The sequence below is a fragment of the Pongo pygmaeus genome, chromosome 5 (assembly GCF_028885625.2).
Source record: "Pongo pygmaeus isolate AG05252 chromosome 5, NHGRI_mPonPyg2-v2.0_pri, whole genome shotgun sequence".
Taxonomy (NCBI): domain Eukaryota; kingdom Metazoa; phylum Chordata; class Mammalia; order Primates; family Hominidae; genus Pongo; species Pongo pygmaeus.
In genome coordinates, this window is record NC_072378.2 from 138552303 (window position 1) to 138580016 (window position 27714).

Sequence of the window (27714 nt, forward strand, 5' to 3'; positions counted from 1 at the left end):
TATCCTTGAAGACTGTGCTGAGATATCCTGAAGTCCTTCCTTAATTTCCTAGGTAGAAATTATATTTCTCTCCCTTGTGCTCTCACCGTTCTTCTTACATAATCCTGTCGTGAAGCTCGTCAGCCACGTTGGCAGTTGTTTGCAGGTTCTATTCTCAGAACCTAGCCTCAAGGAGCTCATCTAGACATATTACTCATCTCTGTATCTCTTAGCTCAGTGCCTTATAAATGTTTGTGGGATGAAACTGCTTCTCTAGCTTTACATCACATGTCCCAGAAAGCCACTGCCTTCATCTCCTAGATTCTTAGAAAATGCAGTATTCGAAAGAATCTGTGCCAAAATGGAATCTCAGCTTTGGCAATAGGACTTCTAATATCTTACTGACTGAGAAGGTTGGTCTTAAAGAGTACACCCAGAAGCCCAACACTCAATTCATTGACCTCAGCTAGTGTAGACTTAAATCCTGTGCCCTCTACTCAACTAAAGCCCTGCCCCACCTAATGTATATTAGATAAGGGGTGGGGGATGGTGATGGTAGTAGTCAGGACTCTGACCAATATTCTATGCCAAAGGATGCTAAAGATACAAAGGTTTCAGTTCTCAGTAGATTTCCATGAAAAGTCCTTGGCCACCCTGGAAGAGACATGCTGCCTGTCCCACCTCCACCTCCAACATGAATTTGACTTGGAGTATTTCTGTTCTAAAGGACTGAAGAACCTCCACTCCTATCATGCCCCAATCCAGGATTGTCTCTTTCTTCCTTCCAGGTCACTTGCAACAGTACTGGTCCAGATGAAATAAAACTGTCAAGGGAATCCTGGAGCTATTTTGTCAAAAGGCAGCCATTGGCAGCAAACCTCTTGTTGGCATTACTCAGTGCCCCTTTGGGAACAATCCCAGTGATTACCCTAGCCATAACCCAGCTATTTTGCTTACCTGCTCCATGATTTTTCAGAGCCAACCTCAGCCTAATTGCTTTCTCTTGCCAGTTGTACTTTCCAGAAAGATTCTAACAGCTTTTTTTTTCCCCATTTGTCTTTGTATGTGTCCCACCACCTCTCCTCCCTAGCTGACCCTCTGCCTGGCCCTTTGCTTCATTTTGCCTGCCTTGTCCAGACACTTCATTCAGTCTAGATAATGACATATTCCTCCTCGTCTTGATGTGGGGACCTACTGATTTTTCATGCAGGATGTGAGCACATTCATCAGTGTTTATACTTGGAGAGAACCATCCATAACAGCTTCCCATTCCTCATATGGTTTTACTTTAATTGCCTTTATGCTGCATTGATCTATTTTAGTGCTTTAATTCTGTGCTATGAACCCTGGAGTGACTTCTGCAAGATATGCAAGTTTTTTGGTTGTTTTGTTTGTTTTGTTTTTTAGAGACAGTCTCACTCGGTTGCTCAGGCTGGAGTGCAGGGGCACAATCATAGCTCACTGCACACTCGAACTCCTGGATTCAAGCAACCCTCCTGCCTCAGCCTCCCAAGTAGCTAGGACTACAGGTATATGGCACCATGCCCAGTTAATTTTTTAAAAATTTTTTGTGGAGATGGAGTTTTGCTATGTTGCCCATGCTGATCTCAAATTCCTGGCTTCAAGCAATCCTCCCACCTTAGCCTCCGAAAGTGTTGGAGTTACAGGTGTGAACCACCAATGCCTATCAGTTTTTTGGCTTTAATTTGAAGAAAGAAACATATCTGCATCAACTGGGAAGAACTTTGTATGGTTTAAAATGATGAGGACAGCAAATACCCCAATAGTTGTTTTTGGCACACAATTTGATTCTCATCAGTATTGTTCCTGCCTTTCTTATGTCATGGAGAAGTGTTGGACTCCCCTTGCTACCTCCCACTGTCATGGAGGAAGCAAAGGATGCTGGTGTAGAATTTGCAGTTCATGTTTTCAGCTTGTGCTAATGAATGGAGGATCTGAGCATACATGCTGGACAGGTGCTTCACATTATTCTAGGTAGATTACAAACATCTGTGCTTCTCTTGGATGTAAACTCATCTCGAGTCTCCTTTTCTTGCCTTCTTCCTTTTCTCCCTACTATAGCTGACTTCTCTTTGCAGAGTCACACAAATGTAACTGAGTTTTGGCCCTGTCGAGTCAAACTCTGTTGAGTTTTGCTGGTTACCATAAAAAAAAAAAAAAAGGCGGGCGGGTAGGGGGAGCTTTAAGACACTTCGGTTAGTCGAAGCCTGGCTCATTTTCAGATTTAGCGAATTCTTTTTCTCAGCAAGCTGTGAAAGGCAATGTGGGGAAGACATTGTCAGCCTTTCTGGGCTCAGTGGGAACTTTGTAAGTGAGCAAGGGCTTGTTCTAGAGGAGAACTGAACTTTTCTAGCTCCCTGAGATCAGGCTTGACATAAACAGGTGACCAGAAAAATCTATTTGCAAGGAGAGAGTGGCACATGGACTAGCGTTTATCAGTGGAGGTTGCTGAAATCTGTGTAGAAATCAAGGTGCTCTGAAGATCTAGTTTCTCTTTTTCCTTTCTCTGCTGCCATAGAAGACAAAGAATATTCTTGTCTCCTTTTAACATAGTATAAGTGATAATACCATTCTATTTCCTAACTTACAAACAGCTGCGTCTGTGGGCTATCTGCCCATTGTAAGCCAGTCCTAATGGTTTCCATGTTCTATTCCCATTAATAAGGAAGACCTACAATTAGCTCTCCATTACAAGGCCTCTCCTTGTTAATAGCTCTGACCTAAAAGCACTTTTTAAGTGATGCAGTCATCACTTAAAGAAGTCACCACTTAAAAAATGAGTGCATAAGTGACCCAAGTTAGTATGTAGGGGATGTTGACTTGAGTGATATTTTAGGATGTGCATGAATTATTAATGTTCAGAAACAAGCCATGGCCACTCATCTTTTCTTTATGACCAATAGTTGATGACTTTATAACTCTTGGCTTTAAACATAAAATAAATCCACTGAAAAAAATATAACAATCCAATTATGAATTTTTGTTTCTTAGGCTTCTTCATTCCTTTTTGTTTTGTTTTTGAGACAGAGTCTCACTCACTCTGTCACTCAGGCTGGAGTACAGTGGTGTGATTTGGGCTCACTGCAACCTCTGTCTCCTGGGTTCAAGCAATTCTCCTGCCTCAGCCTCCAGAGTAGCTGGAATTACAGGCATCCACCACCATGCCCAGCTAATTTTTGTGTTTTTAGTAGAGACAGGGTTTTACCATGTTGGCCAGGCTGCTTTCGAACTCCTGGCCTCATGTGATCCTCCCATCTCGGCCTCCCAAAGTGCTGGGATTATGTGTGAGCCACTGCATCCAGCCTCTTCATCCCTTTTGAATGGAATGAAGGTAGGATTTTTGCTGTGTGCATAATTCTATGAATTGTTTTCATCATTAAACTGTGCGTTTAAGGCAATTTAGTCCCAAATTTCCTGCTTTCATTTCAAACTATGCCTCTGAGAAATTGTTTATATTGATGGATTTTAAAAATGGATCCCAAATGATGGATAGGGACCTGGGCTCATCAGTTTAGTGATGTCAGTAGCTTCATAGAGGTATTTACATCTTTCTTTTTCACCCTGTAGGACTTTTCTTCTGGGAGAAGGGTGGGTGCAGACTAGAATCACATGTTGTTTTCTTGGAAACCTTTGTTTCCAAGTGCTGGTCCCACTTAATCTTGACAGCACTCCTATGTGAGACAGTGGACACACTGAGGTTGGAGGGGCTATGTAGCTGGCCGAGCTCCTTGAGCCAGTCCAGCGCAGAGCCAGGGCTGCTGGACTCCAAAAATCACCTTCCTAACTCACTATGGGGTATTAGCTCTCCAATTATTTGACTTAATACAGAAGATTTTTTATTATTGTTTGCAATTTATGGGAAGAGCTGAGATATATACAATTAAATTTCATGCAGTAAATCACTTGATGAAGCACCATTGTTGAAAAAACCTCCTAGAAAGCCTGCTATACTTTGCCATTGCCCACTCACAAGTGCAACTTACCAATAAAGGATTATGGATTAGACCACCTTGTATCGAAACAGCTTCAAATGCAATTTCCAAGGAGCCAGTGCTTTTAAAAGACTGAGGGGAGTGTCATGAATTATTAGAGCTGTTAAGATTAGCATGTATACCCAGCTTTGCCAGGAAATGACTTAAATTGACTTTACCTCTCTGTAAGGAAGAAGGAAACTTTAAGATAAAAGAGACTGTAGTCTGGAATTGATGTGAATACCCACTGGGGAAATTATGTAATTAAATAACTAACTCTTACCTCTCCACCTTCTGCTAACTTGACCAAGGGAAGAGGCCAGGTAACAATTGATATGGTTTTTTAATGAGGGTTAAGGTGAGCAAAACTGAAGAATTACTGAGAGAAGATTTAGGATAGGGCTCATTTTTAGGCCTAAAGGAATCCTTCTAGAATATTTTAAGTGAGAGCAGACCTATGCTAATTTTCATTTTAATGAACTCCAGAGAGAATTGTTCTATGTAAAATAATGGCTTTTTTTCCTGAAACTATAACTGCCCCATGGTGTGCTTTATTTTATAAATCCTATTTTGTTTTTCTGTATTTACCAGCTGGGAGAAAAACCTTCAAAAACAAAAGGGGTTTTGTAAGCTTATTTCAGAGGCTGTTGGGTAGGACAGAAGCCAGGAAACTGGGTCCAGCTGTGCTTGGGGGTTGGGAGAAGGAGGGATCCCGTGACTGGGAAGGGCAGAGGGAGAGGGCTGAACACAGAGGACACCCAGGACTAAGCAGGTGGGGGGGCTGCTGGATTTACCCCCAACTCTGAAATAAAGCTGGATGTGGAAGAAAAGGCCAGCAACATGACCTTTGCTGAAAATGGGGAGGGTAGCATTCATGCATTTCAGAGGTAGTAAAAATAAAGATGTAATTTAAAGTCAACAGGAGGGTTTGATTAAGAAAGAAAACAATTGTTAAAGGTGTGCCTGCCCAGGCATTCAGTACAGAGGATGTTTTTATGAATGTTTGCTTCAGATGATTGCCTCACTGCGCTCAGTTCTACATGTTAACATCTCTATCGGAGAGGTCTGGAGAGAGTGATGCAGAGTGGGAAGACAGGGTGGAGAGTGGGCTCATGTAGATCAGGCATTTGGCAAGGGGGAGCAGGTGGCCTGGGTTTGGAGTCAGAGCCAAACACACAGCATGGTGCATGCCGGAAATGCAATGAGGAACAGGACACAAGCTCTCTTCTCTCAAAGAGCTTGTCACTTGCTGAAGGGAAAGCAAATAGATCATCATAATACACATGCAAGTCCTGGTTCTCCCACATATGCCTTTTGGGACCTCAAGCTGGTCATTTTGCCTGTCAGTTTCCATAAATGGAGATGGAAACGGGAAGGTAGGGAGGTGCCTCTGTTTCCCCAGTGTGACAGGTCTGAAGAGATCCCATTGCAGGCCACAGAGGTGGCCTCAACCTCCCCTGTGAGTGCTCAGCATGTGTCCACGCTGGGTCTGTCCAGAGGAGGGCATTGCCCCTTTGTATCTCCCCCGTATTGGGGCAGAAGGGCAGCTTCCACCTACAGCACTCACTCTCAGAACCCTCTGTGCGTTACTGATGTGGACTGAGGCAGCACTTCTCAAACTCTTTGGTCTCAAGACCCTGTACATTTTCAAAAATTATCCCACATAGCTTCTATTTAAAATTTGGATTTTATCTATTTACCATATTAGAAACTAAAACAAAATTTTTAAAATTATTCATTAAAAATAATAGCAAACCCATTCCATGTTAATATAAATGATATACTTTTAATGAAAAATAACTACTTTTATTATACTTCTACCATCCTCATAGCTGTGGAATTAATATTCCCCCAAACAATGTAGTCCTTACTGCGTTCTTATGAAGATTACATAAGACGTAATCTTCATAAGACAGCAGTTTGCAGAACGTACAACAAATGAACATTCACAACAAGTGAATAAAATGTCACTCTAGTAAACAGGCTTGCAGTTTTCTGGCAGTTTGCGGTGTGATTAAGGTTTCCCCCCTCCTGTGCTGGGTTTCAAAGTGTGATTTTAGATAGGAAAACAAGGGTACCGGGAAGAAAGGGCAGATGAGACTATGGATTTAAGTAGCATTATTTCCTCGTCCTGTGAATATAAAAGGGCCCAACTGGTCCTTGGGAATTATAAACAAATCTGCCTGAGCAGGCAAGATTTGGAAAACTTGACTGTGGCAGTCTTAAGTGTTCTTTAGAATAAATTCTAGTGTCTGAAATAATAGAATTGGAATCTCATGTTGCTCTGTCAGTGTGTTCTGTTTCCATTTTCACTTATAGACTCAAAGAAATTTATTTGAGCTGGCCTCTCTCGTGGCAGTCCATGGATGAGGGTGGCTGTTGATGGAGCTACGAGTGGGACGGAGGACATCACATTTCCAGTAGTACTGCAACACGTACCTACCTGAAGATGATGCTTTGGTTTTGTTTTTAACCAGAAAATACACAAGGGTATTCTTAGTTTAGGGGGTAATTATTTGCATTTGTAAATTCTTTAGGCCTTCCATTATTTTCCAATGGAGAAACCATTGCTTGCCTACCCAACATCCAACTTCTCCTTACCCTCAATGAACCTGACTAGGTATAGGATCTACCCTCATTATCAGCCCTGTGCTTCCAAGGAGGCTGGCCACGGGCTTGCCCAGCATCAGAATATGAGAGGGGTACCCTCTCAGTCTTGTGAAAGTGAAGTTCTTTCTTCCTCAGAAACGTTTCACATTCAAATGATGCTTGGAGCAGCTATAGCTGTTTGCAGCTGTGAGAGGAGCCAGCCAGGGAATGAAGCTGACACATGGTGGATCTGAAGAAAGATAGAAAGGGCCTCCTGGCTGTGTTAAGGGGGCACTGAATCACCTGAACCTGGAGCTAATCTGCCTCGAGGGAATTGGACTTTGTTACTTGCAGCTGAACGCACCCTAACTGATGCACCCTCCCTAAAGGAATAATCATGACCCCTAGGGATCTGGAGAAGGGAGGATAGCCCAGGCATATGCAGCTGCCATAACCAATCTGAAGAGCTGCTGGTAGGATTCCTTTCTTCATGTCTGGCTGTCTTTTGACCATTTTGTTGTCCTGTTATTTTGTAAGATAAAGAGTTGAAGTTTTAAATTAAATGGTTGATAACTTTGATAAAATATGGAGGAGAGCTGAGAAATCTGTGGCATTTACAAGGTATGGGACCTTAGAGGTGGGGCTTTGGGTTTCTTTCCACCCCTTGAGCATGCAGATGCATATTAGAGTCTCGACCTTTCTCCATAAATTACTGATTTACTTGTAGGAGCTCCCCTCCAGACCTTGAACTCCATCATCCTTATACCCATGGCCGCTGGTGCTACATGAGTGACCCCCCAGTAATGAGAGTTACCAATTATGGAGTATTGTTCTATGCCAGGAATTATACTAATGGCTTGGAATGCATTGTCTTATTGTTTACAACAAGTGCAATAGGTACTAACATAATCTGCATTCTAATGATAAGGGCACTGAGGCTTGAGTGATAAAATCACTTGCTTGAGGTCCCACAGCTAATAGATGATAGAGGTTCAAATATAGATCTGACTCCAAAATTGTTCTTTTAACTATTCTGTTTCTTCAGTGCATATTTGTTGAATATCTGTCATTTAGATGTGTTAGAATAGGAATTGTTTTTCCTATTGATTGCATGTTTCACCCTTGGGAAATGTACTGGGACAGAAGACACATATGACACTACCTGAATTTTGGCTCTTCTCTGGAAATAGGCCTTAGTGGAGTATGTGACTTACAAATACATTCAGTGGTTCAGTGGTCAATAAGGGAAAGCCTAACTAGCAGTGGTTTAAATGAGATGGGGCTATTTTCCTCATGTAACAGGCTGTCTGTTGGTCGGCTTTCAGCACTGATATCTCCAGGATTCTCTTGGCCTTCCATTATATCTTACTCTTCATGCACAAAATGGCTGTTGCAGCTTCAGATATCACATCCCCATCCAGAAAGAAGTCAAAAAGACAAAAGGCAGAAGGGCAGAGCCAACTAAGCAGGTCTGGTCCTTTTTGTCGGTAAAGCAAAAGTTTTCCAGGGTTACAAGGGAGGTAGGAAAAGTAGAAAACAAGATTGTTGGGAAAGGCTCACACCAATCCTGATCTACCACTTGGAGCTGACCCTACTGTTGGGCAAAATAAAGTTGGACTCTTGTCACTGAGGAGAAGGCTTCTCACACTGTCAGCCACACATCTGAAAGTGGAGGCTGTTAGAATTTGAAGAGGTACTGGAGATATCCCCGTCCCGCAAGCAAAACAACTGAGACTTGTAGGGAATACAAGTGTCTGAGCCAGGATAAAAGAAAAGGGCCTGTTTCCTTAGACTCTGCTGCTCTTCTCACTGCACTGTCCCTTTCAAAGCTTTTACATATCTCATCCACGAGTTATTCCTCTCATCCTTTTTTTTTTTTTTTTTGGAGACAGAGTTTCACTCTTGTTGCCCAGGCTGGAGTGCAATGGCGCGATCTTGGCTCACTGCAACCTCCACCTCCTGGGTTCAAGAGATTCTCCTGCCTCAGCCTCCTGCGTAGCTGGGATTACAGGCATGCGCCACCACACTCAGCTAATTTTGTCTTTTTGTAGAGATAGGGTTTCTCCATGTTGATCAGGTTGGTCTTGAATTCCTGACCTCAGGTGATCCGCCCGCCTCGGCCTCCCAAAGTGCTGGGATTACAGGCATGAGCCACAGCTCCCGGCCCTCTCATCCTTTTGAAGGAGGCTGGGAAAGTCAAACTTCCTAGAGCCTTGTGGATAGAAACAAAGCTTTGGAGAGAGCCAAGTAGCATGCCCAGGATTATCCCCTCTGTTTGTTCAGAGCTAAACAATGGGAGGGAGTTGGAGCAGAGTCCTTTTCACAGACCCCATTGTCCTTCATGATACTGTGACCTCCCTTTATGGTCTTTCTCCTTAGCCTGGAGCAGTGAGGCTCCTTGCTCAGACACCCTGGGCTTTCAGGTGGGTAGGCACAGCTGCTTTGACACCCCAGCAAGGAAGGCTCTGGCTCTCAAGGGACAATTGGGTAGAGCCCAGCCTGCATAAGAATATTGGGTCCCTGTGTGTACCTGGGGAGGGGAGAATGCCACCTGGTATGGCCATGAAGAGTGGTGATGCCCCATAAACTTGAGTCCAAATGTTTCTTTCCCAGGTTGGTTCGACCCTGTCTTTCAGTGCAGTTCCTGGTTCAGTCCTCTGTGGCATGTTTCTGCCTTTCCAGGCTGGGACAGAGAGTGCCTTGGTGCTTTCCCATATATTGGGAGAAACACTGTAGCCTTCCTCAGCATCCACCTGATGTGAACAGTATGTCAAGTCACCCTAGTAAAAAGGCATCGGGTGGAGCCAGCAGTATGTGTAGGTGGGGGAGTCAAGTACTCCTAGTTTTCCTCAACTTAGGAACCTCTCCCGATTATACTAGGATGGGAAATGAGTGTATTTGGGAGTTTAATCTAGGGAAAGGAAAAACACCTGTTCTGAGCTAAAGGCGCCTACATAATAGGATTTTGCTATAAAATAATAGAGTAGGATATATGTTTATAATACTTGAGTATTTGTTTATTGACAAATTCCCTTTTCCTCCATGTGAACATCTTTATCAGCCTCCAGGATCCTAGCTGGTTTTCGCTGATTTTTGTGGGCACCCATACGTGTACTTCTGCAAGCTTACTAAGTCTCTATTTGGATGCAGGGCATTTGCAACCACTCCTGCTGCAAACGACGGTGCTGCATATGCTCTTTGTGGTCTCTGGTAGGTATGAATGGCGAGAATAGTAATGTCAGGCAGACTTAGGTTCCCCCCGCCCCCGGTAAGGAGGATCTGTCCTGTCCTCCAGTTGCTTTGTCATGCCCTCGGCTGGGATAGTTGTCAGGCAGCCTTTACTATCTTAGTTTGACTGTCTTTTGCTCTTGAATCATTGCACTAAGAGAACAATCTGCTACTGTTTTCTGTCTTTAGTGCGTTAAAAAAAAAATACTGGGCATATTTGTTTTTCTTCCAGCACATGTCTCGTTTGGAAAGGTCATGAATTTATATAGTAGACTTGCTATTACCCTGAGTGCAGTAAAGCAGCCCATTGCCAATGTATTGCTATATATACAGCTGCCTTCAGGGTGACTAGGTTATAAGGCAGTTACAGACAGGCTGAAGGGCACCTGTTGTGCCCACACACAAACCCAACCTTTAACACGACATTTATCCTGAGAAACAGTCTTGTCTTCACATCACATAGTGCCAGACCTGAGGCTACTTGTTGGGCAGGTTAATGCAGATCTTAGTCAGCTGACCTGCAGGCTGGAAGAGGGAGGTATAGGGTCTGTGATATATTTAAAGCAGGCGGCTAGTAAGGAACCAGCCCAACCTTTTTGGCTCCTGCCCAAGGCCTATTTTTAAAGAGTGCTTGCAGTACAGGATCGATGGGGATGTTCGGTAGTTGAAATACCACAAACATATTACTGCTGGGAGAAGTTGCTGTTTATGGGAAAATAAAATTTTACCTAATTGTTCTCTGCCTGATGCTTGTTGTCAAAATGAATTACTTAAGGGGAGTTATCTCATACATGGATGCATGAAAGTGATGTTCGATGCCTATGGAGAAGGTACTGCAAAGCTTTTAGAGGACAGGATCTGTAACTTCAGAAGGTAAAAAGGTTTCAGTCTGACCTAGGGAAACACCTGTTTTAAATCATTTAGAAAGTAAGAGAATACACAATTGACACACTTGTGAAAAAAGGTAATGTCAGGGTGTGAACTGAGTATGTTCTCAGTGTAGAAAATTCAAAAGCCTAGGAAACATAAGTATTGACACATCATGTCACTTGAACCATGCAGAAGGTTTTACGACATCCCTACTTTATAGAGAGGAGATTGAGGCTTTGTGAGGATAACTTGCCCAGGATTACGCAGCAACAACTGTTAAAATCTAAACTCTAACCTGTGACTGCTGGATGCAAAAGTCATATGACCTAAAGATGAATCTTAATATTTGGTTTATTTTCTTCTGAGAGTATATAATGAAATTAGGATATATAGTATGTAATATTTTGGAGCTTGCTATTTTCACTTAGTATATCAAACACGTTTTTCCAATGTCGTTAAGTGTTCTTTAAAAACATTTTAAGGCCATTAAAATTCCATCAAATTGATGTGCCATGGCAGGAAGGAAGGTCATTTTACTGTTTCCTTTAAGAATGATTTTAACAATTGGTCAAAAATAAACATGAAATACTAGATATCTTCTCCTTTTTGAAGCTATGGTCTCAGTTTTTAAAATGTATGTGGTCAGGAATGGTGACTCATGCCTGTAATCTCAGCACTTTAGGAGGCCGAGGAGGGAGGATCGCTTGAGCCCAGGAGTTCAAGACCAGCTGGGCAACATTGCAAAAATCCCGTCTCTACAAACAACTTTTTTAAAAATTAGCCAGCCATGGTGGCACATCCCTGTAGTCTCAGGTACCTGGGAGACTGAGGTGGGAGGATCACTTGAGCCTGGGAGGTTGAGGCTGCAGTGAACCATGATTGAGCCACTGCACTCTAGCCTGGGCAACAGGACAAGATCCTGTCTCAAAAAAAATAAAATAGTAAAAAGAGTAGTATGCCATCATGATACTAGAAAGGCAGTTCACTTGCTTGGTAGAGGATTTCACAAGGATGTTCATTGCTAGTTGATTGTGAACCAAGCAGGATAAACATGTTCCCCCACAGTTATTTAATGATATTACTAAAACCACCCATATGTAACCAGCTACCATATCCTGTGTCATGGGGGTGGAGGAAGCACTAACCTTGCCAGGAGGGGCTCTGGGAATACTAACAGGGCAAGCAGAAGTGTGGAGCAGGGTGGCATTTGGAAGGATGGATGGATGTGTCAAGTGGATATGAGCCGAGCATGTGTTTGATGAGCAGCGTGTGATTCTGAGCCTTAAATGGTATAGTTGATCTCGGAACCAGAGATGAAGCTTTGAGGTAGTGCCGTTGGCCTTGCCATGTATTTAAACTAGTCTGATGCTTAGCTTTTACTATATCTGAGGCTAAATTTAATGGTGTAATGCTGAAAGTTTTATCACTGTAGATAAAAAGTCAATAAAAGAGTGAAGGGTACAGATTTTTCTATCTTCTGGAGCCCACATTCCTGCCCATTTTATAGCTGAGTGTGCGATTCGAACAGAAACAGTTCTCAGTGCTGTGTTTCCTGGGAGAAGTGGGGATTATTGCACTAGTGCCATGTGCTGGGTGGTTTGTGTGAAGAACATAGGAAAACTGGAAGATTAAACCTTTTCAATACTTTGGCTAATCTGCAGGGATGCTTGTGCTTGTTTCCATGTTGTGGGGTCTTTTCTTTTTCCCCTTTAGCCTTTGTTCCCTGTGGTGGAGAGAGAACATGTTGCTATGGAAAGGGTGTAGGCTTTTGTGTCCTATAATCCTTATATTTGAGTCTGGACTCATCCATTTATCAACTGTATTCATGGATCCATGACTCCAGGAGCTTCGTGTCTTAGACTGTGAAATGGACAGGATAATAGCCACTGCCCCAATTCCTGTGAGAATTAAATGAGCTAACTCACTGAGAAAGTTCCTAGCTCATATCACTTCTCATCCTTTCCATGCCGCTTCCTCTTGAGCAAGTTTTTTCTAACTTTCACAGTAGAGTTAGGTTTCTAGTGGGAACTGATAATTCATAGTAGTTAGGTGATGTGGGACAAGTTACTTACCATCTCTGAGCCTGTCTGCCCATTGATAACATGGAAATAATTACATATCATATAGCGTGTTAATGATCAAATTAAATGAGATAATGTATACCTAGTCAGAATGCCTGGCACAGAGTGGGCAGTCAATGACTGCAGGGTACTGGTACGAAATGGACATATCATAGAAGGACAGCCTTCCTTCTGGCCTCTTCCTGAGCATCACAGCCTCTTCTGGCTACTACTTCTTTGCAGGCATCATTAATTCTTTCTACTCGCTGGCTGTGGGGGTTTCTCAGAGCTCTATCCTTCTGTTCTGCACCTTGTACATTTCCTTGGAAGTTTCATCCACTTCCAGGTTTTCAGCTACTAGTTATAGATTGATAACTTCTAAATTTTTCCTTAGCTCCAGGTTAGTACATCCAATTTGTTATGTATTAGCACTTAGATGCCCAAAGGCACTTTGAACTCAAAATATACAAAAATATAGCTGCTATCTTTCCCACTTACTTCCTCAAAACTGTTCTTTCAGGCAGTCTTCTCTACTTCGTTTGCATGCTGTCTGTAGGTTCGTTTTCCTTTTCTCCATTCCTGAATGCAGACACCTAAATGCACTTTCAGCGCTGGGTCCTTCTATTAGAGTGGAGCCCTTCCTCCAGCTCTCCTGCCTCTGGTTAATAATGACAACAACAATGAAGTTATCATAAGGCAACTGTGATAATCAGAAAGAGCACCATAATCACAAGCATTTGTTGAGCGTGTACAATGTGCTAGATACTGTCAGTGCTACACTGAGTCCTAGGTGAGGCAGGACCCTGCCTTGGACCCGTGTTGTGGAGGCTTTATTTTCAGTCTCCTCAGGGCAATGGAAATGTTCCCACCCAAAGCCTGCCTCTTTCTCTCTGGGCACTGAAGACTTCAGAATTCCCTGCTCTGTCTGTGTTGAGCCTCTTTACAGAAATCAGCTGTTGGGGTCAGGCAAGGTGGTTCATGCCTGTAATCCTAGCAGTTTGGGAGGCCGAGGCAGGTGGATCACCTGAGGTCAGGAGTTCAAGACCAGCCTGGCTAACGTGACAAAATCTCGTCTACTAAAAATACAAAAATTTGCCAAGTATGGTGGCAGGCACCTGTAATCCCAAGCTACTTGGGAGGCTGAGGCAGGAGAATAGCTTGAACCCGGGAGGTGGAGGTTGCAGTGAGCCAAGATCGCACCATTGCACTCCAGCCTGGGCAACAGAGCAAAAACTCTGTCTCAAAAAAACCAACCAAACAAAAAGCTCAGCTATGAGGTCTCTTTCCTGGCTCTATCTTTCAGAAGGCAAATGGTGCCACAAGTGTGTGCATCCCTAGGCCTAAGGGTTGGCCATGAAGCAGTTAACTGCAGTGATTGTGGGTTGGGATTGGTCTGCAGGCTGAGGTGTCCATGTTGCTGTCTGAGACCCCTTGTGGGACAAGACAGAGCTGGGGCCCTCCAGAGCACTATAAATGTTAGGCTGGCCCTGGGCGGTCAGGACTTTGACTAACATAGCTTCTTATCAGATCATTCTAACACTGCTTGAGGTGGGTAATATTAGTTCCATATTTTTAAATGAAGAAAGTAAGGGTTGAAGAGGTGAAATGCTTAGCACACAGGTTGCCATTGTCAGGGCCTGAATTTGACCAAGAGTAGTTTGACTCCAAACATTTTTTTTTTTAAGATAGTCTGTTTTCTATCCATTTTCTACATTGTAGCCAGAGTTCCATTTGGTAGAAAATGTCTAAGATTACATTATTCCTTTGATTAAAAATCTTTCATTAGCTCCTCATTTTCAACTAGCTAAAGGTTAGTTTCTCTGAATGGTATGCAAGACCCTTCAAAAGCTGGCTCAAAGCTCCTTTGTGAAATCATTTCTCACCAGTCTTCTCACCGTGACTTCCCTATCAGGTCACAATGGGACTTTGGCTGCTCCACGAACCCACTCTGTACCTTTGCATTTACAGTCTCAGCTGGGAATGTCCTTTTCTTCTTCACTGAGCTGACCAAGTTCCATTGTCTCCTGCAGTTCAAGGCCTAATGAGTATCACCTTTTTATGAAGACACTCGCATTTTTCTAGACAAAATCTCTCCCACTCTCATATACTTCTATAGTTGGTTGTGTATACCTTCATACAAGTGTTTATTACCTTGTACCTATGTTTCCATATTATCACATGTCTGTTACCTCCTCTAGACTATGGGTTCCATGTAGGCAGGAACCGCGTGTCTCATTCATTATGTGTCTAACATTTCACACAGTGCCTGGACATGTAGTAGGCTAAATAAATATTTATTAAAGAAATGCTCTATTTATTACTAAAACTCATGTACTTCTTACAAATGGATTATTAGTCATTTAGGAATGCCAATTTTAGTTCTGACTGTTGTGTTAACTGGTAGTGGGCTGGTTTCATAAGGCATTTTGACACCATACCTGGAAATTTTTATTTCCTAGTAAACTGTTACTTTAGTTGACCATTTTGCAGTCATGGTACTTGGTTTATAAGAAATTATAATACATCTATTTATGCATTATTTGTGAGCTTTAATAGGACAGTGAGTCTCAAAGAGAATATGAAGTCAGTCTTTTTTTCTCAAAATTATTAGTTTTGTTTTGCTTTTAAGTTACCTGTCTTTTGTAGCATAGACGTTTCTGAAAGATTTATGCCATAGAGTTGTCATTTTTTTGAGGTAGCTCTACAGTTACATAAGGTCATCAGCATATTAAAAAGACGATGGGGCCGGACGCGGTGGCTCACGCCTGTAATCCCAGCATTTTGGGAAGTGGGTGGATCACCTAAGGTCAGGAGTTCGAGACCAGCCTGAACAACATGATGAAACCCCGTCTCTACTAAAAATGCAGAAATGAGCCAGGCGTGGTGACAGGTGCCTGTAATCCCAGCTACTCTGGAGGCTGAGGCAGGAGAATCACTTGAACCCAGGAGGCAGAGGTTGCAGTGAGCCAAGATCATGCCACTGCACTCCAGCCTGGGTGACAGAGCAAGACTCCGTCTCAAAAAAAAAAAAAAAAAAAGATGGTGATGGTATTTTCCCACTACTTTTCTCTTGTTCCATAAAATTCAAGTGTTTGTGTTTAGGAACCTGCTGCTGCTGTTGTTTGCATTTGCCACTCCTTGGCGGAAGGGCGCTGCTCCTGCTGGAGATTCCGGGCAGGGTGCTAACTCCAGATTGCCAGCTGGAGCATTTTCATCATGAAAAAAATCATTAAGTAACAAAATGCATGTGTTCTGTGATCCAGGGCAGGGCAGAGCAATTTCCCTAGGCAAGTTTCATGCTGTCAGTATATCCACACTCTAAGGCTGAAAGCTTGATTGTAGGAAAACATGTCACAGAAAGGAAGAAGCAAGGTTAAGTAGACTGATTTTAAATGACATATTTGGCTAAGGTAACTGTATTTTAGGATCACAAGCCTCACTTCAGTCAAGAAGCCTTTAGGGAGAGGAAACAATTCAGGAAATGTTTGAAAGATGGTAAGGACGTTTCTCTAGGGAGAAGAAAAAGAGAAGCTATTCCAGGAATATGGCTCAGTTTTTGATAAATTGGAAAGGGTGGTGACTGGATAGAGGAGATGAAGTTAGCATGGAGGAATTCAGGAAGGATGACATTGAGGCCATTAAGGGAAACAGGCATTCAGTGTTCAGGCCATAAAGCTTTGAAGGAAAGGGAGAGCATGTGTATGTAGTTGTAGGCTCAGGCTAACTTCACCTTTTCCCTAATTTTTTTTTTTTTTTTTTTGAGATGGAGTCTCACTCTGTCTCCCAGGCTGGAGTGCAGTGGCGTGATCTCGGCTTAGTGCAACCTCTGCCTCCCAGGTTCAAGCGATGCTCCTGCCTCAGCCTCCCGAGTAGCTGGGACTAGAGGTGCACACCACCACACCCAGCCAATTTTTGTATTTTTTAGTAGAGATGGGGTCTCACCATGTTGACCAGGCTGGTCTTGAACTCCTGACCTTGAACTCCTGACCTCAGATGATCTGCCCTCTTCGGCCTCCCAAAGTGCCGGGATTACAGGTGTGAGCCACCACACCTGGCAACCTTTTTCCCAATTCTAAAGGTAACATGTTTTATTCTTGAAGATATTTAAAATGTAGAAACATGTAAATAATAAAACCAAAATCATCCACATTCCCAAAAGGCAAAGTGTTGGGGGAAAGTTCTTTCCAGTCTCTCCCCCTCTCCTCTGCCTATGCTGTATGGGTGTGCAAGTTTTTATTCAAGAGGACAACCATGTGTGATGTATAATCTGCATGATAGTCTCATATTTTTGCATAATATTTTCAAAGTATTTTCCTGTGTCAAAAAAACTTTAGAATACTTTTAGTGATTATGTATTATTCCATACTATAGATGTACCGTGATTTCTTTAACCTCAGTTACATTATACATAAAGATATAGTAAACATCTTTACATAGAAAACTTTGCTGTATCTATGATTATTTTATTAGAAAAGGCTCCTAGAAGAGGAAACCCTAGTTCAAGGCATACCAATATTTTAATTTCTTTATATATATTGAGAAAGAGCTTCATATGAAAACCTTAAAGAGCAGACGCTTTCCACGGTGTCATGAGAAGTGGCTGTGTGAGGAATTAAGTGTGTCTATGGGGGTGAGGAGCAGCTTACAGCATTTCACGGTGGGAACTTGTAAAATTGACATGTGGGAGATAATGTGAGGAAATGTTAAAATGGATTGACAATGGACAGAAAGAAAGGAGTGTCTTAGTACAAAAAAAAAAAAAAGATCTTCATTGGCTTGCTGTGTGTAAGATGTTTACCCTCATTCTTGGAATGTAGTTTGAGATTGACAAATAGTAACCATTAAGGTTTCATGTGCCAAGGCATGAGCTCAGGGGTCCAGTGCCTGCCCTACCTTTTGTCCAGGAGTAATTTTTTTCTCTTTCCCTCCATCCCTCATCAGTAAATGCCAAATAGTACAGTCATGCATGGCTTAATGATGGGGATAGGTCCTAAGAAATGTGTCATTAGGCAAGTTCATTATTATGCAAACATCATAGAGTGTGCTTACACAAACCTAGATGATACAGTCTACTATACACCTAGGCTGTAGGCCTATTGCTCCCAGGCAACCTGTACAGCATGTTACTGCATGAATACTGTAGACAGTTGTAACACAATGGAAAGTGTTTGTGTAACTAAACATAGAAAAGGTACAGTAAAAATGAAATATGGAAGATAAAAAATGGTGCACCTGTATAGGGCACTTATGAATGGAGTTTGCAGGACTGAACGTTGCTCTGGGTGAGTCCGTGAGAGAGCAGTGAGTGAATGGGAATGCCGAGGACATTATTGTACACTGCTCTAGCCTTTATAAACACTGTACACTTAGGCTATGCTAAATTTATTTTTTAAATGTTCTTTCTTAATAATAAGTTAACTTTGGCTTACTGTGACTTTTTAAATCTTATAAACTTTTTAATTTTTTAATTTTTTGATTTTTTGAAGTAACACTGCTTAAGACACAGATTGTCAGTTGTACAAAAATACTTTATATCCTTATCCTATAAGCTTTATTTTATTTTTATTTTTATTCATTTTTTTTTGAGACGGAGTTTCGCTCTTGTTGCTCAGGCTGGAGTGCAGTCGTGTGATCTTGGCTCACCGCAACCTCCACCTCCTGGGTTCAAATGATTCTCCTGCCTCAGCCTCCCAAGTATCTGGGATTACTGGCATGCACCACCACGCCCGGCTAATTTTGTATTTTTGGTAGAGATGGGGTTTTTCCATGTTGGTCAGGCTGGTCTCAAACTCCTGACCTCAGGTGATCCACCTGCCTCAGCCTCCCGAAGTGCTGGGATTACAGGCATGAGCCACCACGCCTGGCCTTTAAGCTTAATTTATTTTTTAATTTTTAAACTTTTTGTTAAGAACTAAGACACAAACACACATTAGCCTAGACCTACACAGGGTCAGGATCATCAATGTCACTGTCTTCCACCTCCACATCTTGTCCCGCTGGAAGGTCTTCAGGGTCAGTAAAATGCATGGAGCTGTCATCTCCTATGATACCAATGCCTTCTTCTGCAATGCCTCCTGAAGGACCTGCCTGAGGCCATTTTACAGTTAACTTTTTTCTTTATAAGTAGAAGGAGTATGCTCTAAAATAATGATAAGAATATAGCAAATACATGAATGAGTAACATGGTTGTTTATTATTATCAAGTGTGATGTACTGTACCTAATTGTATGTGCTATGCTTTTATACAACTGGTGGCACAGTTGATTTGTTTATGCTGGCATCACCACAAACATGTGAGTATAGTGTTGCTTAATGTTAGGACAGCTATGATGGGAAATTTCCCAGGTGATAGGAAATTTTCAACTCCATGATCATCTTATGGGACCACCGTGGTCCGTCATTGATGGAAACACCATCGTGCGGCACATGACTGTATTTGTCCGTCCTTATTGAGTGGTTGTGAGAGTCATTGGGATCAAGTGCCTGAGCTCTTAGCACGGTGACTGGCATGCCGGAGGTTTTAATAATGGCACTTCCGTGACTCAACTGCCACTCTCCTTACATCAGTCAAGCTTAGAAAGTATTTTCTTCAGATTATGCAATTATACTCTAGAGTTATTGTATTAAAATCGGTACAAATGGAAAGTATAAAAAAAGAAAAAATTCTCCCATGCCACAATCTGAAAATACCCACTGCCACCATTCAGCTGAGCTCTTTCTTAAATAATGCCCTAATTGATTTGCATTGGTATATATTTATGTTTGTTTTTCTGCTTGTTTGGATTTTTCTTATATATATGTGTGCTTTTTATAAGAAAATCATAGACAATAAAAGTTGATATCCTGAGGTAAAGTATAGGCATAACCATTTTATATTATTTAGAATTATTTCTACTAGATTGAATCATGAAATTGCCAATATTCAACCTCTTCTGACTTACACAAATGCCAATTTCATATGCTCAACTTAATAATTGCAATAGGCTTGCTAAAAAAATCTTGAAAGCCTGCAGGAGAAAAGGGATTTTATGTTCACAGCTATATCCCTAGGGCCTGAAACAGTGCCTGATGGGTGAATCCATTCTTTGTTTTGAAATAGAAAAGTTTTGATACTGATAAAAATAATTTCATTAAAATAGAAATGAAATGGAAACATTTAACTGCACTGTAGAGAAAATCAATTAAGGAACCAATTTAGTTCCAGTTGGCTCAATGGAATTGGCCCTGGCAAAAGCTTAATCAGTGAAAATTCATCAATGTTGGTGTAAACTGTTTAAATGTAAAGGACCCATATTCACTGACATGAATAACAACAACCTGAGTGTCACCACAGTGAGGGTAGAAACCTTTCATATGCAAATTAGGAAACGGCATGACTACCAGGAAAGGTGCTGGCTGTGGCTTGAACTCAGCAGCTAGTTCCAAAGCCAAATTTTTTCCACATATCCAAACTGCCTACACCTTCTCATAACTACACACCAATTGTCAACATAATGCATTGCTTCATGAATTATCACTCGAAATAAGAGAGTTCACATTATTTGTTTGATGCCTGTCCCCATTCTTAACATTAGTGGACCTTTGAATTACCACTTTAAAGCAGTGTGCCCTACACATAGTTGGTGGGAGCTGGCTCTCCGCGTAGACGTTATGGCGTAGGCTTGAGGACGTAGATTTTCAAAACAAATGGCCTAGCCTAGGCATGGCAGCACATGCCTGTAATCCCAGCACTTTGGAAGGCTGAGGTGGGAGGATCATTTGAGGCTAGGAGTTTGAGACCAGCCTGGGCAACATAGCGAAACCCTGTGTCTATTTAATATTTTTTTAAAAGAAAAGAGATGGTCTAAGTCTGAATCACGCTCTGTCATTTGCAAACATATGACCTTGGACAAGTAACCTAATCTCTCTTAGTTTCAGTTTGGTTGGAAATTAAATGTCTACCTTCAAAAGTTATAATTAAATAGTAAATAGGAACATGTGTAGCATGTTACTTTGTAAGCCACATCTAAGCCATTTCAACCAGAGCTATGATTATGATGTGAAGAAATTCAGACAGTTATTTGATAAATGGCTTAGATCACAGAATCCTAGAATTTTAGCATATAAGCTGACCTCAGAAATGTAAGATATCTTCATGCCTCTTCTCACCCAGAGCATCAAAGAGGAATCAGCCTAACATTCAGGAATGTATTTGGGGTTACCTAAAGTTCACGGTTTCCCAATATTGATTCTACCCATCCATGAGCATGGGATGTATTTCCATTTGTTTGTGTCGTCTATGATTTGTTTCAGCAGTGTTTTGTAGTTTTCCTTGTAGAGGTCTTTCAACTCCTTTGTTAGGTATATTCCTAAGTATTTTATTTTTTGCAGCTATTTTAAAAAGGATTGAGTTCTTGATTTGATTCTCCACTTGGTCGCTGTTGGTGTATAGAAGAGCTACTGATTTGTGTACATTAATCTTGTATCCAGAAACTTTGCTGAATTCTTTTATCAGTTCTAGGAGCTTTCTGGAGGAGTCCTTAGGGTTTTCAAGGTAAACGATCATACCATCAGCAAACAGGGACATTTTGACTTCCTCTTTACTGATTTGGATGCCCTTTATTTCTTCCTCTTGTCTGATAGCTCTGGCTAGGATTTGCAGTACTGTGTTGAAGAGGAGTGGTGAGAGTGGGCATCCTTATCTTGTTCCAGCTCTCAGAGGGAATCCTTTCAACTTTTAGCCATTCAGCATTGTGTTGGCTGTGAGTTTGTCATAGATGGCTTTTATTACATTAAGGTATGTTCCCTGCATGCCAATTTTGCTGAGGGTTTTAATCATAAAGGATGCTGAATTTTGTCAGATGCTTTTTCTGCATCTATTGAGATGATCATGTGATTTTTGTTTTTAATTCTGTTTATATGATATATCACATTTATTGATTTGCATGTGTTAAACCATCCCTGCATCCCTGGTATGAAACCCATTTGATCATGACCATACTGCCAAAAACAATCTATAAATTCAACACAATCCCCATAAAAACACCACCATCATTCTTCACAGAGTTACAAGAAACAATTCTAAAATTCATACGGAAACGAAAAAGAGCCTGCATAGCCAAAGCAACACTAAGCAAAAAGAACAAATCTGGAGGCATCACACTACCTGATTTCAAACTATACTATAAGGCCGTAGTCACCAAAACAGTGTGGTACTGGTATAAAAATAGGCACATAGACCAATGGAACAGAATAGAGAACCCAGAAATAAACCCAAGGACTTACAGCCAACTGATCTTCGACAAAGCAAACAAAAACATAAAGTGAGGGAGGGCATCCTTTTCAACAAATGGTGCTGGGATAATTGGCTAGCCACATATAGGAGAATGAAACTGGATCCTCATCTCTCACCTTATACAAAAATCAACTCAAGATGGATTAAGGACTTAAACGTAAGACCTGCAACTATAAAAATTCTAGAAGATAACATTGGAAAAACCCTTCTAGACATTGGCTTAGGCAAGGATTTCATGACCAAAAACCCAAAAGCAAATGCAATAAAAACAAAGAAAAATAGCTGGGACCTAATTAAACTAAAGAGCTTTTGCATGGCAAAAGGAATAGTCAGCAGAGTAAACAGACAACCCACAGAGTGGGAGAAAATCTTCACAATCTATACATCTGACAAAGGTCTAATATCCAGAATCTACAATGAACTCAAATGAATCAGTAAGAAAAAAACAATCCCATGAAAAAGTGGGCTAAGGACATGAATAGACAATTCTCAAAAGAAGACATACAAATGGCCGACAAACATACGAAAAAATGCTCACCATCACTAATCAAGGAAATGCAAATCAAAATCACATTGTGATACCACCTTACTCCTGCAAGAATGGCCATAATCAAAATATAAAAAAACAGTAGATGTTTTTTGTGGATGTGGTGATCGGGGAACACTTCTACACTGCTGGTGGGAATGTAAACTCGTACAGCCACTATGAAAAACAGTGTGGAGATTCCTTGAGGAACTAAAAGTAGAACTATCATTTGATCCCACAATCCCACTACTGGGTATCTACTCAGAGGAAAAGAAGTCATTATTCGAAAAAGATACTTGCACACACATGTTTATAACAGCACAATTCACAATTGCAAAATCATGGAACCAACTCAAATGCCCATCAGTCAATGAGTGGATAAAGAAACTGGTATATACATACAATGGCATATTACTCAGCCATAAAAAGGAATGAATTAACAGCATTTGCAATGACCTGGATGAGACTGGAGACTATTATTCTAAGTGAAATAATTCAGGAATGGAAAACAAAACATTGTATGTTCCCACTGATATGTGGGAGCTAAGCTATGAGGACGCAAAGACATAAGAATGATACAATGGGCTTTGGGGACTTGAGGGGAAGAGTGGAAGGGGGTCGAGGGATAAAAGACAACAAATATGGTGCAGTATACTGCTGGGGTGATGAGTGCACCAGGATCTCACAAATCACCGCTAAAGAACTTGCTCTTGTAACCCATTACCACCTGTACCCCAATAACTTACGAACACATTTTTTTAAAAAAAGTTCACGTTGGTGCTTGTATTGAAAGATAATTATTGGTAAATCCTAACTCTTCCTTTGTTCACCTGTTTTAATTTCCCTTTGTCCATTGTTACCTGTCAGCCTAATAAAGCTGGTCTGTTAACCATGACAATGCAGTTAAGGAAATAGGTTCAGTCTCCTCGACATGACCAGATGCAGCATCACAGTGCGGATGATGCCTTCCTCATGCATATGCAGCACTGCTAATTATTCTTCTTTAAGAAATAATGGCATGTGAGGACATGAAACCTGGGGCCACTGCCTTTATTTAGTTAGGCAAGAATAAATTTGCACATGCCTGTGCATAAAAAATAATCGCTTAATGTAATCGAATGTTGGTTTTTGCTATGCCCTTTTCCCAATGAGGCAGCATCTAGAAAGATCAAAAGATGATTTATTCCAGTACAGTGTGTGCAAAGGAGATTGGGTGTGTGCCATGTTGCATTTTCATTATAAATTTCATCCTGAGACCCAATTAACAGGCCTGTTTTCTCTTTCATTAGAAAAAAATGAAGGTAGGAGGGTTTTTATGATATCACAGAGCAAGCAGCAAAATTAGTTATGCCCCATGAATTTCCTTGTTTTGCATATGGGTTCGTTTCCAATTGAAGTCAGGATCTGAGGCTTGTGATACTACTCTAGGGGCTGCTGGGTCTGAGGGGATGAGAGGCCTTGGATACAGATTATTATGGCCCTGCTACCAACCGGGTTACCACTACAGTAAACTGTTCTCATTCACGTTGATTTTTGTTAGCTGTTTAAGAGCATTAGACTGGTGAGTACACTTTTGTTCTTACTAGTATTTACTAGCAAAAAAAAAAAAAACAAAACCCTGTTTTTAAGCATTTCATTTTAAGTAAATATCTATTTTGTTGTTGCAGATATGGTCAGAAGCAACTACTTTGCAATAAATAGCACTATTGATGTAGACATTTTCTTAAAATATTGGTCCTCAATTTCAACAATAGAATTTTATTTACTATAAAATGCTTATAGTAACTTACAAATACACCTACACACACACAGCTACCCAGGGGTCAGTATAGCATCTCTTCAAAGGCAGTCCTAGCAGAACCCCAGCCTGGTTACACTGCCCTCTTCTCTGATACAGACCTTGAATGTTGAGCAGAGTTCTTTACCCTAAGGACAGGGACTCCTAACTTGGGATCCATGTAGAGTTGAGGTTTGGGGACCTGTGGATTCCCTGAAATGATAGGCACCCTCCTCTAGGAAGAGGGTCCTTTGCCAGATTGCGTGTGTGTGTGTGTGGGTGTGTGTGTAAGAACTAAAATGGGTTAAGAAGCACATCTATTCTAGTTTTGCTCTGATCTTATGAGACCAAAGGAGGTTGGAAGGAACTTGCTCTTGGGAGTCAGATGAATTTGGGTTTGAGTTGTCTCCAACACATTTTAACTGTGTGGCCTTGGGCAGGCTACAAAACCTTTCTGAACCTCAATTTTCTCAAATTTAGAATAAGGGCAAGAAGGTTGTAGTGAAAGTTAAGATGAGATAAATAATAAGTGCTAATTTTCTTTTTTCTTTCTTTGTCCCATGAATACTAATGAAAGCAGGTACCGTTGTGACCTGTTCTTTCTGGCCCTTCCCTAGCTCTCAGCATGCTGCCTGGCACACAGGAGGCACTCAAATATTGAATGGATGATCGGATGGATGGTTGAATGATGGAGTGCCTTGGTTTAATATCCAGATGAAATCTTTGTCTATAATGATATTTCCCTAATGCATTTATCTTCTTTTTTTTTTTAGACCAAGTCTCACTCTGTTGCCAGGCTGGAGTGCAGTGGCGCGATCTTGGCTCACTGCAACCCCTGCCTCCCACGTTCAATGATTCTCCTGCCTCAGCCTCTTGAGTAGCTGGGACTACAGGCCTACGCCACCACACCCAGCTGATTTTTTTGCATTTTTAGTAGAGACGGGGTTTCACCATGTTGGCTAGGATGGTCTCTATTGCTTGACTTCCTGATCCGCCCGCCTTGGACTCCCAAAATGCTGGGATTACAGGTGTGAGCCACCATACCCGGCCAATGCATTTATTTTCTAAGGGAGATCTTGATGCCATGCTTGCCTCTGCTATGACCTTCCCAGGACAGTTAGCCCCTGTTCTGTGCAAAATCTTTCTGGGTACATAAAAAGATTCGAGGCCAGGCGCGGTGGCTAACGCCTATAATCCCAGCACTTTGGGAGGCCAAGGCGGGCAGATCACCTGAGGTCAGGAGTTCAAGACCAGCCTGGCCAACATGGTGAAACCCTGTCTCTACTAAAAATACAAAAAATTAGTTGGGCATGGTGGTGGGCACCTGTAACCCAGCTACTTGGGAGGCTGAGGCAGGAGAATCGCTTGAACCTGGGATGCAAAGATTGCGGTGAGCTGAGATTGTGCCATTGCACTCCAGCCTGGGCAACAGGAACGAAACTCTATCTCCAAAAAAAAAAAAAAAAAAAAAAGATTCGATTTGCCTGTCCCATGCTGAAGATCATGATCTGTGTTGACACTTTGTCTATATCAATGCTGGACAAACTACAGCCTGTAGGCCAAATCTGGCTTTTTGCCTGTTTTTGTAAATAAAGTTTTATTGGAACATAGTCATATTCATTGATTTACTAATTGTCTGTGATTGCTTTTGTGCTTTAGCAGAGTTGAATAGTTAGGACAGAGACCATTTGGAATGCATGGTCTAAAATATTTATTATAGGGCTCTTTACCAAAAAAGTTTGACAACCTCTGATACATATATTGTCTACATATTATCTATATATTATACTCCAACTCTGCAGGACTGGTCTTCAAATGCCCTTTTTATGGATAAGGGAGCTAAGACCCACAGAGTTTAGTATTTCAATTGAGACTGCAAAACTTATCAATGCCTAGCATTTGAATTCATGTCTGTGTGATTCCACAGCCCATGTTCTTTCTCCTAAACACTCATATCTTTCAACTCAGCCAAAACCTAGTTGAACCACCTTCATCTACCAGTCCTGCCTGGTGACCATGGCTTGCATGGGGAACAACAGTTCAGTGATGTCTCCTGGTGGTGGTACAACCTGGAGATCCTAGCGTTTGTCAACAACCTGGCTCAGGTCAACAGTATCAGTCATGTGAATGTATAAGCAGGTGAGAGAGTGGAATAAGGATTTCAAGGGCTAATACTGCAGATGGCAGTAATCCACAGATGGCAGAGTAATACAGATAGGCGAACATATTGCTGCTTTCCAAGGGTCAACACGTTGAGGATTTCCAAAAGGGTCTTTGTTGCTGCTGGACATGGCATCCAATCTTGTTGGGTGCCCTTGGTGAGTAATGTGTAAATATTTGTACATTTTTAGCCCATAGCTACGGGATATATTTCCTCTTCCCTGGGCTATTAGGCTGTAAGACTTTTGGACCCCCACGCTTGTTCCCTGCTATTATGCCCTTTCATTGGCCAATCTGACTCCAAATTCAAGTGGAAAGTTCTTTCACAGTGGATTAATCCTGGTGGAAATTTGATTGTTTCAGGGGTTTACAGATGAAGTTCTGTGCTGCTTCTGTTAGCATACTATCTGCCCTTGGTTCCTACTTCTCACTGTATCTTCATGCCTCCGTTTAATTTTTCTAAGCTATTAAACTGGTTATCATTGCATAAAAGAAACAAAATTGGAAAAAAATCAGCTATTCCTGCACTAATTGAGTGCACCACAGTGTTTGCCTTGTAATTGTGACAAGCTGACAACAAGATAACAGTGACAAAGTTACAGCCACCCAACTGGATGTAACACAGTTGGGTAATTTATCCATCTGTCAAAGGATGAATCTAATGAAAAATGGCTGTAGTGTTAATTGTCATATAAAAATGGATATTGTAACATTGGGTTGTTGAGGGGCAAGGTGAGGATTAGGAAGGCAAACATTTTTCCTGATGGTCTGTTTTTGTAGTCTGTGTGGCTGGCATTAAGGAGTGTGTGACTCTCGCTTCATTGGTTATGAAGCTGCTGATGGAAGGATTCCATGGAAAAGCAGCAGAGCTGCAGAGTGGACAGGGAGAAATCAGAGCTATAATTAACTTTGTATTTCATTGTGTTCTACAACAGTAACCCTTATTTCTCCAACGATGAAATCCTATAGTCTAATGTGGTAGCTTTCACACTCTAAAAATCAATGTATCTTTCAGTTTATGCTGAAAATATAAAACAGATAGGAGTGGGCCTACTCTGGTTTAAGTGGGGGTGGAGAAACCTGGTAAAATGAAGTCACATTTTATTTTTGTGCCAGTGTAACTCCATAGAGAAATAATGGGTTGATTAAAATTCTTGGTCTGTTGTTTAATTATTTAGAGTAGATGCTTCTAACAGATATTTTTGTCTTTGTAACTCTTTTGGTTTATTCCTAAAATATTTTAATGCCCTTTTTTTTTC

General features: G+C 41.4%; 1 protein-coding gene across 2 annotated transcripts in view; it reads left to right on the forward strand.

Annotated features, from left to right (window-relative positions):
• The window catches only part of ARFGEF3 (ARFGEF family member 3), a 185614-nt gene that overhangs the window by 16672 nt on the left and 141228 nt on the right, over positions 1-27714 (forward strand). The gene's annotated exons all lie outside the window — the stretch shown is intronic.